At 37.7% G+C, this 12,552-nt stretch overlaps 1 long non-coding RNA gene across 1 annotated transcript; it reads right to left on the bottom strand.

Annotated features, from left to right (window-relative positions):
* Positions 1 to 435: 435 nt before the first annotated feature.
* Positions 436 to 3,266, bottom strand: LOC148156650 (uncharacterized). The gene is made up of 2 exons (XR_015764406.1): positions 2,830 to 3,266; positions 436 to 991 (listed from the first exon to the last, which is right to left on the bottom strand). It is a non-coding gene; the product is annotated as an uncharacterized LOC148156650 (long non-coding RNA).
* Between the last annotated feature and the right edge of the window lie 9,286 nt (positions 3,267 to 12,552).

Genomic DNA, 12,552 nt, shown 5'->3' with positions numbered 1-12,552 from the left:
TGAACAAGATCCTAAGATGCTTAAACTCCTCCACTTGGGTCAGGACAATCTTCCCTGACCCAAATAAGGCGCTCTACCCTTTTCCAGCTCAAGACCATGGCCTTGGATCTGGAGGTACTGATCCTCCTCCCGGCCGCTTCACACTCATCTGCATCCTGCTCCAGTAAAGCTGTAGATCATGACCTGATGAAGCCAGTATAGGGCCACATCATCTGCCAAAAGCAGAGGTGTGATCCCAAGGCCACCAAAATGGATCCCTTCAGAACCCCGGTTGTGCAGAACGTGGCCTCGGACAGAAAACACCCAAATCCAAAAATCTAATCAAATTTTATTTATATATCACATTTCAACAACAAGGCATTTCAAAGAGCTTTACACCATAAAAACACAAACATACAAAGTCATAGAAACACGACCAACAACTGAAACATTACATTTTCTCACTACATATCAGATTGTTTATTAATGTTCCATTAATTAGCGCATGGCTCTCATCTCGGGTCATGATGAGATGAGACTATTTCTAGTTAGAACCTCTCAACCTCACACACCAGCTCAGGCTCCCACCAGAGAGGTGATGCCCACTGATAAAAAGTCTTATCACCCAGGGTCAGATGGCCAAGGTCCCCTCCCTCGGCCTTCTAACATCCCACATTGCACCCAGCCCTTTTGGCCCACAGTTGGTGAGCCCTTGGGAAGGTGAACCCACTGTGGGCTGAGCCTGGCCAGACTCCATGTGTTTTGGCACCAGATGCTGCCACGGAGCACCAACTCCAGGCCCGGCTCCAGGGTGGTGCCCTGGTGACCTGCGTCCAGGTGAGGGGACACTGTATCCATTAACTGTGCTCTTCATAAAGGGTCTTGGGCTGCTCTTTGTCTGGTTCATCACCTCTAGCATTGGGTGACCCTACAAGGGGTATGAAACCCCTGACAGCATAACTCCTAGAGTCACTTCAGCACTCAAACCCTTTCATCACGATAAGGTGGCAGCCTATGGAGGTGAAGAGAAAATAGGAAATATATTTTTTAAATACAAAATTGCCTAAAAAATAATAAAATGGGTCAAAATGAATTAAAAATGAGCGTACCTCATTGTTCCAGTCTACTAAAACAATTTTACACTGATTTCGAGTAATTGGGTGAAAGTTTAGTGAGAACTCCTGCTCGGGTTCTCACTAAAACCAGGAAGATAGAGCACATAACACCAGTTTTAAAGTCCCTACACTGACTCCCTGTAGCTCATAGACTAGAATAGAAAAATACTGTTGTTAGTTTATAAATTACTGAACGGTTTAGTACCTCAATACATTACAGATCTGCTGTTGCATCAACCTTCCAGACCCCTCAGGTCTTCTGGTTCTGGTTCTGGTCTGCTCTGCATCCAGAACCAGAACCAAACAAGGAGAAGCAGCATTCAGCTTCCATGCACCACAAATTTGGAACAAACGTACAGAAAACTGTAAAACAGCTGAAACACTGAGTGCCTTTAAATCTCGACTAAAAACCCACCTGTTTAGAGCTGTATTTGAAACGTAATCAATTACGAATTTAATGACAGTTCTTAACTTAATTTCTTTGATTGTTGCATGACTCTGTGTTTTCATATTTTTATTATGTAAAGCACTTTGAAATGCCTTGGTGCTGAAATGTGCTGTTCAAATAAAATTTGATTGATTGATTGATTGATGACCTAGAAGCCAATATAAAAATACCTACAAATTATAAAAAGGACTCAAATCGAATATAAATGACTGTGCCTCATCTATACAGACTGGTAGAATTATTTCAAAGTGATTTTGAGTCATTAGGTGACATGACCTGGAAGCTATTGAATAAAAACCCTCAATTTTGGTGAAAAAAATTCCTAAAAAATGGAAAATTATTTAAAATGGAAAAAAAAATGACTGTGCCTCATCTATAGAGACTAGTAAAACAATTTCAAAGTGATTTTGAATCAATAGGTCCCATGACCTGGAAGATATTGAAGAAAAACCCTAAATTTTGACGAAAAAAATTAATAAAAAATGGAAAATGGCTAAAAATGGAAAACAAATGTGCCTCATCTAAAGAGACTAGTATAATTATTTCAAAGTGATTCTGAGTCATTAGGTCACATGACCTGGAAGCTATTGAAGAAAACATATTTAATATTAAAATTATTGAAAATATTGAATTTAAAATTTTATAGATGCTATTTTGGCTCATGTAAAAGCCTGAATTAGCACTGACAATTAGTTCGTTGGTTACAATTCAAGGCATTAACGTTTCTTTGACAGGAATGTTTGGTTCGGTAATTTGTTGACAGTCCCTAAGTCAACCTTCGGGCGCTGCGGCCGGGAGCGGTGGAGAACCGCTGGCCGACAGTAGCGTTCATAAATCGGATCAACCTTGAGCTAAACGCCGCTTACTCCCCGGAGCTCGAATATCGAATATCCAACTTGAAACTAACTTCACTGCGGTTAGCGGTAGCATCTCCCGGAAAATTACGACTTTACTAAGACTGCCTGTCTCGGTCTCACCTAAGACAGCATACAAACAAAACCCGGAAAGTCGCCATCCATCAGTTATCTTAAAAGATTCTAGACTTGGCGCAAGTGGTATTTCTTTTTGAAATAAAACACAGGAACATTGGGTGTGGGACATCCAAGAGAAGGAGAAGGGGGGAGGGACTGGGGTCTCTAGGAGGTAGCGAGAACTAATATGCTAGCATTACATGGTGTAAGATTAACAACGGCCCAAACCCGTGTTTTAAATCAAGTTTTAAGATAATGTATCAAACCTCATGCGCAAAATAAAATATACCATAGAAATATGAAAGCATAGACTCACCGTTGGGGTTGGGTTTGCATTCGCCTCCATGGTCGCTAGCCTCGGTGATGCTGGTATTTCTTCACTATGACACCTGCGTCATGTGATTGGCTGGGTGTTGAAATCTGACAACGATTGCTAATGTCTGTGACCTGAAGTAACCTTGCCATTTTTGTACAGCGAATTTTTAGACGCTGAATTTGAGACGGCGAATTTGAGCAAGTTGAATTTTTAGGACACTGAAAATATTGCATTTGAATTTTTAAAAGTTGAATTTTTTTATATGCTGAATTTTTTTTAACACTGAAAAAATATATATTGAAAATTTTATCTTTGAAATAGGAATGTGAATTTTTTTAACATATGAAAATTGCAAACATGTACAAATAATGACACTGAATTTTTTTAAAAATTGAATTCGGATGCATTTTTTATTCAAATTCTGATGGCACATATTTACTTCCATAACTCTCTCACTTTTCTGTTGTCCAGGCACAACCAGCTTTCAAAAGCTCTGATGAGTGTCAAAAAAAGAAATCAAGTCCATATTTCCTCATATGTGAATTTATTCTCACCAAAACTTTCCTCCCAGTAAAAACATTTATTGCATAAAAACATTTTGAAAGATGGTTCATTCAAATAAACTACTATTTTGTTCATATCCAAATAAAGTGTGCATCACATTCTCTGCTCTATCCTGATGATGTTTGGCCTCGACAGTGTCAACACAGTAGGTAAAAAAGCTAATTAAAATCTCAAGTAATATTTAATTCCATCTCTATAGAGTTGACCCGAGTGGTTCGTCTTCATCAGTAATAACACATAAATGCAATAATACATAAATGCAAAGTGCAAAATTCTTTGCAGATTTCAGAAGCAGTCTTATAGTTTATGAAGTTTTGCGTTCTCTGCATATTCAACATTGCTTAGTTCTTTCTAATTTGTGGTATTTACTGACAATTTTGTGCAGGAAACAAAATTCTGCAGGCAACTGTTTGGACAGCACAAAGGGGCTTCCATGCAATTCTTAATTCAGATATCTAAAATTGTAATTTTGACTAGTCAAAATTAAGTTCAAGAAAATAAAATAAGAATAAACGTAAAGTAATCTGATTTAATTACCTTTTTAAAATTCAAGTGCTTGAAATCACCTGAGGTGGACTAAAGCGAACTTAGCTGAACTAACTGTCCTTTTTGCGTTACTTTGACAGAACATTCATGTATTATGTTAACACATTATTACATTTTTCACTCAACATAAAGAAATCAAGGTACTTTACAACTAAAATTTGCTTTTCATCAAGTGCTGTTAATTTTTTTATTTCAACATTTTTTCTCCTGACATTAACTAAATTCAAGTTTGTCAGCTGGTTTCACACAAATAAATTCAGAAGGTCTAACGCAATTTTATCTTCTTTAATTAATACCAGATATGTTAAACATAACTAGACAAACAGTCACAGTTCAAACGTCTCAGACGGCCCAAAGAACGAAACTAAGATCAGAACAATGACAGTTTTGTTTAGCAAGGATCCTTGCTTTAACATAGACTGTACAGTGTCTGCTAATATCTGATTTCAACTGTAATTTAATACATTTTTCAACTTACTTACCAACAAGGTAAAGTCATGATTCTGTCATCTTTAAAACCTGAAACTAAATTCCATCGATCAAACTTGAACATCTGTGTTTTTCTACAGTTACTTTGACAGCACAGTTTTGTGTTTTTAAATAATAAAATAAAAGTATGCTAAAATTGTAGGTCAGAGCCACACAGCCTTTTTGCTACTGATTGGCCCAAAGGGGGGCCAAATCATATGCAGAGAATAAAGTGCTTTTGTAGTTTACTGCTAATTTGCTGGATTTGATAAACAAGGAAGCTGACATGCACAACAATCACAGTAAAGCTTTGCTTTGTGTTTTTTTATTACTTTTTCTAGTCACAAAATGTCTCTCTGACAGGTTTGGAATGACGACAGAAAAGTCATCTTCAGTAAGACTCAATAAAAGTGTGGAAATGATCCTGCAGCATAACTGTAGCAGCTCTGGTTCACCAACAAGTGTGTTCCTCCTTCTTTAATAAAATAATAATCAAAATGCATTTTGATTCGTTCTTGATTGACTCAGTGTTTCACCTTAAGATTTATTTCCTTAACAGCAGCTACCATAAATATCAGGTTTGGGGATTATTCTTTCAAAACCTTAAAGGTCCATTTTCTCTGTAATCTTGTTTGCAGAGTTCCAACATATCTTCTTCATATTTTTTCATGTCTCTGAGTTTAACATAATTAGAAAATTTGTAGTCCCACACCTTCAGACTGTGTGGTCTCGTTTAAAACTTTCATTACAAGACTGCTCGTTTAAAACGTAATGAAAGAGAAGAAGTGATGAGTTATCTGTCAATAACTCAAACTGCCTCCAGGGAGACTTGCACTTTTGTGGTCAGTCACAAATATATTCATAAGATACAAAAGTGTTCCTCTTGTCTGAAGACCTGAATCTTGTTGGATCTCACTACAGACAGGAGAGCAGACCTGTCACATCTCCTGAGACGGTCAGGTGTCTTTGAGTCAGTAGGAAAAATTAGGTGCCTGCATGTTACAATGGAATAGTACATCAGTACATCAGGCCCTATTAGTTAATATTCCACAAATGAGTTTTTCACAGACTCACCCAGAAGCCAGCCATCACTACTTTATTATCAAATGAAGGAGTCATTTGATAAGCCTGGTCTGTCAGGAAACTGGATCTTGAGGTAGACAGCAGCGTGACGTTTTTCTTTTATTCTTCATACTTGGTCCCAACAGAGGGCAGTTTCAGACTCGGAAGTACACCGAGAACTTGAACTCAGACTAATTTAGCAAAACCTAATACACTGCGACAAACTGACAGCTCCAACAGAGAAACAACTAGACACGAACCCAGACAAGAATCCCACGTGTAGCACCGGTATCACACCACTAACTGCTCCACTGGACCAGTTCTAGGCTCTAAGGAGTGGGGAGCAAGAATAACACCAGAGACCGCTGCTTTAAGTTGAAAAGGCCGGCAATTTACTGAATGCAAAACACACACATAAAATACAATACATGAAACCAAAAATACCCTGCAGATTCTTAATAAAGAGGTAAATATAGATGGGGGAAAAGGAAAAAAAAGAGTATATCACTCTCTCTTTTTGCTCTTTAGTTCACCTAGTTTATTTTAGTAAGACTAATCTAATTTAATTAGACCAATCTCTGTTCTCCTAGGTTATTTTAGTTGGACTAGTTAGACCAGTCTCTTTTCCTAGATTGCACCTATTTTAGGATTCCTATTTTTTCTGAGTTAACTCGTTTTCTTGTCTTTTACAGGTAAGGAAATACCTTCAAACACAATGAAATCAAAGTGGACCACAATTATTCAAATCACATTCAGAGACATAAACATATGAAAATCAAAGTAGGGCACTTTAAATTCAAGTTCAAGTCCAAATGTAAGTTCAGGTGCTCAGTTCAATGAAAAAGTCTGTTTGATTCAGTCCAAAAATAATAATAACTCAATCAGTTCTTGATCCTGTCCAGTTCGGTTTGAACTAGTTCCTGATATTCCTACCTTTCCGGGAGCGAATTACGCCACGCAGGAGAGTCCCTCCCTGATACGATGGAGGAGATGAATTGAAGGTCTAGGTCTGGCTCGCCATCTTGAATCCCGTCTGTAAATGTGCACGTCGCACATGGCAGATCGATCCTCGCTCCGTCCGAGATTCCAACCGAACAAAAAAACCTGACCTGTGTAACAGGTCACAAACACGACAGAACTCTTTTTAAATCCTTAAATTGTACAAATAAATTCTTCTTCATAAACCCAATATATTAACCGGATAACAGTTTATGACGGAGCATTTCTTTGCAAACAGCTACGTTTTTAGTGTTAGCTCTCCGCCAAAAGGAAAAGTACAACACGGTGAAAATGTAAAAAAAGAAATAAACACAAAACTCACCAAAACCGATGTAACTTAGTTCTCATAAAATCCCCGTCAGTTTCCGACCAGGTAAATTATGTTTTCTCAACTATAATATTAACTTTTCTGTTAATTAATCACCGCTCTTTTCCTCCGATTCCTCCTCTGCTCTCTCCCTCAGGTTTGTGCACTGCACATTATTTTCTGTTCACAGACTTTTAATCAACTATTTATTCCTATTTATGTCAGATTTTAACATGGGTTACACGCGCACCCCACAGGTGCGCTCCAACTTAAATCCCAGTGAGAACAGGTGAAGAAAATTACCAATCATTGGCCACGGGACACACATAAGGAATACATTAACAGGGCACACAGGAAATACATGAAGCAAAATAAACTCTGACAACAGAAAGAAAAACACAGTGAAACACAGAAAAACCCCACAAAGTAACAGACACCATGACATGGTCAGTGTGCCACTAAATTTGTCAATGCATGTTGGCATCACATATGACTTGCACATTGAAGAGTGCAAATGTTTTCTATTTACATACCCAACGTCGTTGGGATACAGAGGTCTTATAGCAATATGGGTGCATTCAGATTTGGAAAATTGGGCATCGCTGCAAACTGCCTTTTAATGTTGGCCTGTTCTCCCACAGTGAATGGAAATCTGATGTATGGCCTGGTCATAATGATGCCATCCAGGATGGGAGGAAATACAGACATTACTGCTACTGGACCCATTTCAGCACATGGATCCAAGAGCAAGGCTCTGTGGAGTTTGATTGGCCTATTAGCAGTCATCATCATTGGTGATCCTAAAAAATAGTTGTTCTATTTTCGTCTTCCAGCAGCGCCAATGAATTCATTCAGCTTTGCACACAGCTGTCACAATGATATGTAGATGTTTACAGAAACTACTGTGAATGCTTCCAATGTTGTCACAATTTATGCACTAATCTGTATTAAGTCACTATTACAAGAACTATGGGGGGAAAAAATCAATAAAAACAGTTTTATGTAACTTCAATATGTCTCCTTCCTTTTTCTTCGCAAACAGACCTATTTAAAAAAAAATTCTAGGCCATAATTTGATATTTGGGAAGTCCAGCTTTGCCCAGTGTTGTTGGCTCTAAAAGCTTTTATTTGAGAGAGAGGAAGGTGGGTTGTAAGAGAGGAGGAAGTCAACGGTCTGGGACTTGAACCCGTGACACAACATTGATGACCAAGGCCTCCATACACACTCTACCGCTGGGCCCAGGAAGTGAGTATTCTTTAAAAAATACATGCAGTGCTTATAGACACATTACTTTTATCAGGTACAGATTGCATGGTCCTCCTAAATGCACTTTAGAGTTCAGTAGAATAAGACTTTCTAAGCATCCTAATAACAGAAAAGGACAGTGACAGTTGCTTTAGTTACCTTAATGACTGATGCTGGTGGTTTTGTAGCAACAAAGACCCTGAGGATTTGGGATGGGAGGATGGAAAAGGGGATTTTATTAAACTGATGAAGGAGCTTGACAGTAAATCCAATTGAGCTTCACAGCTCAGCCAGAATTATTTATTTTCTGCTTCCTCACTGGTATTATCTACGTGTGCTCAGCACCCAGGGAACCTTTGCAGTGGTTGGGAAAATAAATCCTGGATAGCATTCGGCATTATGGTGCAATAATGCTTAAATATGACTACAACTTCCTTTTCATTAATAGAATAGTGACCCAGCTCAGTCATACAATTTCATGTAATTTCATTGGAGGGAGAAAAGTCTGCTCATTGTTGCAGCAGAACACTGTAGGAATGTCTAATGGATCCATTTAGAAATGACTGGGAATTTTATCCTTCTAGTTAAGCACTCACCCTCAGTTCCCATATAATCTGCAATAATAAGAGAAGGTTGTTTTGGCTCACTTTGAACAGTTAGGCAGTTAATGTTTTGTCTTTGGACTAGTAGAAACTGGAAAGTGCAGGTGGGAGCTGGCATTTACCTCAATGAGACTGCTCGTTTAAAACTTAATGAAAGAGAAGAAGTGCTGAGTAAAGTGGTAAGTGGAGGAGGGAACATCTGTGGTGCTATTTTCCTGTTTTCAACAGCATGATGCGCGTAGGTGTGTGTCTGTGTCTGTGTGTGTGTGCGTGTGTGTACAGCAGTATTACATGTTACAAATGAGCTAGTTTAAGTTTCAGGAAACTATTTTTTAATTATTTACACTTTAAATCCCTGGTATTATCATAACTTTACTGATGTTTTGCAAAAGATAAAAAAGAATAAAGAAAAAAAACTCCTTTAATGTGCCTTAATATTCCCTGGCTAGTCACTGATGTTAATATCACTTGAAATCTGTAGAATATGTCAGGAAAAGGTCATAAATGTAAAAATACACATAGCATCTAATTAGGAATACCATCTATCTTCAACTAATTGCATCAACAATTTTCTCTAAATTGTAGATTGTTCGGATCCTGGAAGCTCATCAGCAGCAGGGAAAACATCTTTTGTGTTTAGGCCTGAAATACAAAATCAATACATGGGTGAAATAACTGCTGTGGTCTTGATTCTATAAATTACATAAAAAAATTTTGGCTGGGAAAAATGACCTTTTTAAAGGTATTTCTGTTATATATTTTTTATCAAAATAGTTGATAACATCCATTCTTGTTATGCACAGTTGAAATTAGACATTTACCAAAACCAATATGCAGATCTTTGTTTCTGTCTTATCTTCTTTCACTGTTTGACTTCGAGTCAGACTTTAGTTTTCCTGTTCTACTTCAGTAAAAACAGGAAACCTATTCTGACAATATCTATACTTACTGAATGTGATTAAGTCAGATAAAGAATTTTAGCAGACACTTTCTAAAATTCTTTTAAAATTAAAAATAAAATACATATTGTTGCTGAAACACTAGTGTTAGGTATTTTGTAGTATTATCAACTATTTGTTATATTTTTATAATGTTCTTACCTTATGTACTCTTATTTGTTTAGTCGTATCTTTTAAGAAATGTTTCTGTATTGTTAATCATTCTGATTTCCTTTCTCAGAGGGCCTCTCTGAAGAAGAGCAGTGACAGCAGCTCTTCACAGAACGCCCTGCTTTGACCTCTTAGATAGCAAAACCATCGCCGTGAAGATTCACAACTTGTCCTGTTTGATCCTGGGTCAGGAACTAGATAAGCTAGTGTGATATAGATTGTGTTGTTAGTTAGTGATAATCTTGGCGCTGTGACTGTGTGATGAAGTGTTTTCCCCCTCCCTTTAGAGTTACAGCGCTCTCTGTGATTAGACAATAAAGACAATAAAAAGAGGGGCAGGAAAATGTGCTTCAGAGCAGCAGGAGATTTGTAACTGAAAGCACATCTCTGTCTGTTCTCCTCGTGAGTATTCAGAATCTAACTCTCTCTTGTCTTTCTTGTGTTATTTGCTGTGTTTAATAGGTGTCAACTCTGACAACTAGTCCATGCATTTGTTACTTTAAAGGCAGGTATGTTGACAGAGTTCTGATGAAAATTAAAAAGAGAGATAATATTTCTCCTATTTTAGCTTCTCTTCATTGGCTCCCTGTTAGATTCAGAATAGATTTTAAGATTTTCCTTCTCACATATAAAGCCCTCGATAATCAGCTCCATCATATATCAGAGATCTGATTGGTCCAGATGTTCCCAGCAGAGCTCTTTGCTCTGAGGTTTACTGTTGGTTCTTATATTTCTAAAAGTAGAATGTGAAGCAGATCCTTTAGTTCTCAGGCTTCTCTCCTGTGGAACCAGCTCCCAGTTTTAGTCTGTGAGGCAGACACCCTGAATACTTTTAATACTAGGCTTTAAACCTTTCTGTTTTTTATAAAGCTGAGAGACTGGCTTAGATTATCCTGAGCTGTTTCTGTTATTTTGCTATAGGCTTAGGTTGCTGGAGGACTAACTGACCACTTCTCCCCTATTTTTCTTTTTCTACTACTCTCCAGTTTACATCATTTACTGTTACTTCAACTGTTAACATTTTGGTATCTCTAAGCTATTTTTCTCTCCATAGTAGCCACCTCCGGTCGGGCATTCTGATTGACTGTGATTCCTTCCTGGAGGAGAGCATCGGCTGTCATAATGCCAATGCATCAACTAATCATTCTCACTCTACTGTTAACTTTTTACTTTCAAGAAAATAGAAAATAATCCTATATCAGTTCATCTGTTTCTTCTTGTGTGCTCTGCTCTGTCTTATTGGTTGTGGCAGATGCCTGCTTGTACTGAACCAGGTTTCGGTTCTGGTTCTGCTGGAAATTTCTTCCTGTTAAAGGAAGTTTTCCTCTCTACCGTTTCTACATGCATGCTTGCTATGAGGGATTGCTGTAAAGTCAGTGACTGTCGCTCTGTGTTGGTCCAGGGGGAGAGAACGCTGCAAGTCAATGATTGGTTGCGATCTGCTGGGTTTTCTTAGATAGAAACTTTTTAAACTATTTTGAATAATTAATTAATCTGTACTGTTTGATAACTAAGATATATTGGAATGCATGTATAATTGAATTGGAATGAAACTTTTTGTAAAGTGACCTGAGACAACATTTGTTGTGCGTTGGAGCTACATAAATAAAATTGAATTGAATTACATTTTTATAGTATTTACCAAAAATGCCTTTATTCTCTTTTTGACTGAAATCAAATTCAATGGGAGTTATTGTTAGACAGAAAATGTTGTCCGATATACAACACCTAAAGTTGGTTTCAGTTGCATGTTGTGTATTTAAGGGGTTTAGATTATGTCTAGTATTGCTGACATTGTTCATATGCAGGCACATCTAATTGAAAAAATGAGAACTTTGTTCTGTTTATACACTTCAGATTACAAATCATAACTTTAGAACTTATTAAAGAATTATCACATGCTGACAGACATTTCTGCAGTTGAAAGAGGGAGTACTTTTCTTCAACATTACTCAGTATACAGCTTACATGCTCCATCACCTGTGTGCTTATCTGGTGAAAAAGGAAAGTGTTTATCTATGATATTACCATGTTTATCTGAAGTGGCACAGGTGTTGTTGTGACTTCTGCTTCCAGGGTTTACAGGCTGTCATTTGGCTTTAGATTCATCACCGACGTGACAGATGCTACCCACAGATTTTACCATGGTTACAGGGCGTTGGAACTGAAGCTGTGGGTGTTCTACATTTATTTAAAGCTCTTAACTATTTGTCTTTTATGGGGTTAATATTTTCCTCAAATGGAAAATATTCCAGCAGTCCTAATCAATCAGAAGAATGTCAACTTAGTTTTATTTACCATCCTTTCAGAAAGAAAAGACCATAAACATTAATCAATGAGAGTATTACAATTTAATGGACATAAGAAGTAATAGCACCCATTGAAATTTTTGGCATACAGTATGTGCAAAATGGTAACAATAATGAAACTAGACCTTGGCAGGAGACAGACAATTAAAGTATTCATTGACGCCAAGTGTTGACCCTTGCTGAATTGAACTACACAAATGATAGAACTAATCAGAGACCGGATTGGACCGCTCTGCTTTGACTGAGAGTTTCTGTGCTTCAACTGGACCACCCGTTGCTACACCGTCTCTAAACAGCTGAGCCCCTCCAGGCTATGGAGAAACTTCATCAAATTACCAAGCAATGAGGTGTGAAAAACAGACACATTTGACAATGCAGGAGAAGATTTTAATGTCGAAGCAACCTGGCTCCTGTCTCACTTCCAGTGTGCTGCAGCCTCTGGGTTACAGTTTAGAAAAGCTGAACTGTTAAAACATATTCCTATTCAGTCCATTCAACAGAACATGACAGG

Source organism: Poecilia mexicana, unplaced genomic scaffold, assembly GCF_051168715.1.
Source record: "Poecilia mexicana isolate PSO_F unplaced genomic scaffold, ASM5116871v1 scaffold_10, whole genome shotgun sequence".
Lineage (NCBI taxonomy): Eukaryota > Metazoa > Chordata > Actinopteri > Cyprinodontiformes > Poeciliidae > Poecilia > Poecilia mexicana.
This window is presented reverse-complemented; position numbering and strand designations above follow the sequence as displayed.